Source organism: Phyllostomus hastatus, unplaced genomic scaffold (assembly GCF_019186645.2).
Source record: "Phyllostomus hastatus isolate PE091 unplaced genomic scaffold, TTU_PhHast_1.1 phas_contig_64, whole genome shotgun sequence".
Taxonomy (NCBI): Eukaryota; Metazoa; Chordata; class Mammalia; order Chiroptera; family Phyllostomidae; genus Phyllostomus; species Phyllostomus hastatus.
Genome location: NW_025333928.1, coordinates 3,525,644 through 3,528,809, shown reverse-complemented (window position 1 = coordinate 3,528,809; position 3,166 = coordinate 3,525,644). Strand labels below are relative to the sequence as shown.

The 3,166-nt window shown below is 38.2% G+C and overlaps 1 non-coding gene across 1 annotated transcript; it reads right to left on the bottom strand.

Moving 5' to 3' along the window:
• Positions 1-1,049: 1,049 nt before the first annotated feature.
• On the bottom strand, positions 1,050-1,155 carry LOC123825714. The gene has a single exon (XR_006786941.1). It is a non-coding gene; the product is annotated as a U6 spliceosomal RNA (small nuclear RNA).
• Positions 1,156-3,166: the final 2,011 nt, after the last annotated feature.

Sequence of the window (3,166 nt, the reverse complement as noted above, 5' to 3'; positions counted from 1 at the left end):
ATAAGACAAGGTCATGATTTTACTTTTGAACTTGATGTTGTACTAGGTACACCCAAGCACGATGCTGCTCTCATCACCTTTGGATGTTCACTGATTGAAACCACAAGACAGACCAGATGGGAGAAGTGGGTAAGGAATGCCAAAGAAGTAATAGAAACCCAAGTCTCACTTTGAAGCCACCTAAATTATACTCTTTTCAAACACAGAGTTCTGATCAAGACCTTTGAAGGGGGGAAAAACCCCCACAGAGCCATGGCCATGAGTTGCTAGTCATGGAATTACTACAATGTGTGGTCAGAAGTCTGGTGTTTTATGAAAAGAGTGGTGTCTGCTTGGCCAAGGCACCTCTGCACATTTTATCCAAGTGTCTAGTGAGCAGCAGGAGCCCATTATCCTTTGGCATTCTCCAGTTATAACAGATTCCAGTTTCAAAAATATCAAGAAATTGGCATCCAGCCACCAGAGGTTCTCTCTGGGAGACTATCTATCTCCAAGACAGAAGAGTGTTTTTCCCTTTTTTTTCATGGTAAGTGGGGGTATGGGGAGCAGCTGTGGTATCTGCAGAGGCAAAGCTTCATGTGAGCACACAGACTATGCTGCAAAGAGAAAGCTTTATGTTAGAAGTTCAAGGGGAGGTGGGGAAATAAGCATTTAAATGGATAAGGCACTTTGATAACCACCATATTGTGGCCTAGGCCCAGTGCTTGCAGACTTACCTTGTTACTACCAAAGCCACAACCACTTCAAGGGCTTTGTATTCTCCAAAGCAAAGGTCATTCTCTATTACTACATGGTTGAATCACTTGATACTGTTCAAAAATTTATTTCGTTTCTTGTTGTTTCCTTAAGATTTCCTCTTTCTCCTAAGATGTTTTAATTTGGAGGGATGCCCGTGACTCACTCCGCTTGGACAGGGAGGAATCTCCTGGCCAGTTGGTTGTTTAAGCTTTCAGAATGTCAATTGCAACCCTAAGAACAGGTTTGTTTGTTTGTTTGTTTGTTTAATTTTTAACATTTTAATACTGTTCAGATCAGTGTACCTGGTTTGTAAAAATATGGAACGCTTCACAAATTTGCATGTCATCCTTGTACAGGGCCATGCCAGTCTTCTCTGTATTGTTCCAGTTTTAGTATATGTGCTGCCAAAGTGAGCACTTAACTACAGTTGCTGAATGAATCTCTGGTAGAAAAATAATTCCTAAGCCCTGCTTATAATTTCATTCATTCAATAAATATTTACTGCATGTTTTTTTGTTTGAGGTATTTACAATATAGAGTAAATGTCAACAATATCCTTATATTCTATCAATAGTAGAAGCAAAGAGAGAATAAATATATTTAATTATATCTTATATAATAACAATTGCAACTCTGCTCATAGAAAGATTTTTGTACAATTTTCTCTCACAATGCTGTACATTCAAAAAGAGAAAAAATATCTACCTGCAGGTTATAATATTCTAAAATATTATTGTCTGGTCTCTTTTCCCTCTTGTCTTAGCTTACATCTGCTAAACCATTTGCAAATTCAGCTCTGTGAGGCAAATATTATTCATCCTCCTCTCATCTCCAATACTATTTCATTTAGGACCTTCCACATCACAAAACTAAGACAAAGTCTGGCTCCTTTCCACTCCCCTTTTCCACTATCAATAAAACTTCAAAAGGTATACAATTAATAAAGCTGTTCCTGATGAAGCCAGTGAAATGTATCATGTGCATAAAAATAGACAATCTTGTCAATGAAATTGCTGCCCAAATTGGTATGAGTGCTCCCATGGAGGTAAAAAGGAGTCCAAGATGGAGAATGACCAAAGGAATAGAAATGTGGTTTCATGGCTCTACAGGCTCTTCTGAATTATAGTTGGGAAACTTGAATCCTCAAGAGTTGTACCTCAAGGACAAAGAGGGAATTTCTCCTTTCTAGGGTCAACCTGATGAATCCCTTGAACAATTATGAAAGTCTAACATGTATTGCAAGCTTCCTATGTGCCTGGCCCTGTTTGACATTTTTCTGTCATTTCTACTAATTTTCACAGTACCCCTGAAGTAGACACTATGGCTTAGCCAGGGTAATTCAACTATCCAAAGGTCCACAGCTAATAAGTCTGGAGCTGAGCTTTTTACCTGGATCTGAACTAAAAATCTCTCTGAGAGAAAATAAGATTGAAAATGTAAATTTATCAGAAGAAAAAAAATCACTCGTTAAGAAGAAAGTCATATGTTCTCTGTGAAAATTAATTCAGTAACTCTCCTGGAAAGGCAATGAATGGGTTGTCACAAAAACACTGAAAGCTTGGTATGATCACATTGCTGGCACAGAAATATAAGAATCTAACTCCCTATATACCTGTTTCTCTTCACCAGAGTTTGGGGACTAACTGTTAATGTTTCCACCATAAAGAGTAAATGGAAAAAAGTACCAGTATGATATTTCTCTCCCTGCCCCCAAGCTCCTAAGGTTATCTCCTCCTTTAGACATAATCTTGTTCTCAGGTGGTCCCTTTGTAATAAAATGTTAGGACCCTATTTATAGAAGAGAAATGAGTTATGGAGAAGAAACATCAGTGATACTTTTGTGTTGAAATACAGAATCTGTATTATTGTTGCCCTGTGAACTCATGGGTAGAATTCCCTCCACAAAACTTCACATCACAGTCCTATTTCTGACAAATTATTAGTAAACTGACTTAGCCCTCAGTCATCATCTTTTGGGCCAAACGTTTTTAACAATTTGAAATGCCACAAGTGTTCATTATAGCCAGCAAATGGGCTTATTATATAAGATTCTTGTTAAAGACTGATTATTCTAGCAATCTCAACAAATGTAAATGCTTATATGGACACAGTTCTTTGGCTGATATATTTTGTATACTTTTTAAAGTACATTTCATTGATTATACTATTAGGGTTGTCCCAATTTTTGCCCCTTTGCTCTCCTCCATCCAGTACCCCTACTCCCTCCAGCAATCCCCCCCTTAGCTCATGTCCATGGGTCATGCATGTAAGTTCTTTGGCTTCTCCATTTCCCATACTATTCTTAGCATCCCTCTGTCTATTTTGTACCTACTAATTATGCTTCTTAACCCCTGTACCTTTCTCCTCATTCTCCCCCTTCCCCCTACCAGCTAATAACCCTCCATGTGATCTCCATTTCTCTGGTTCT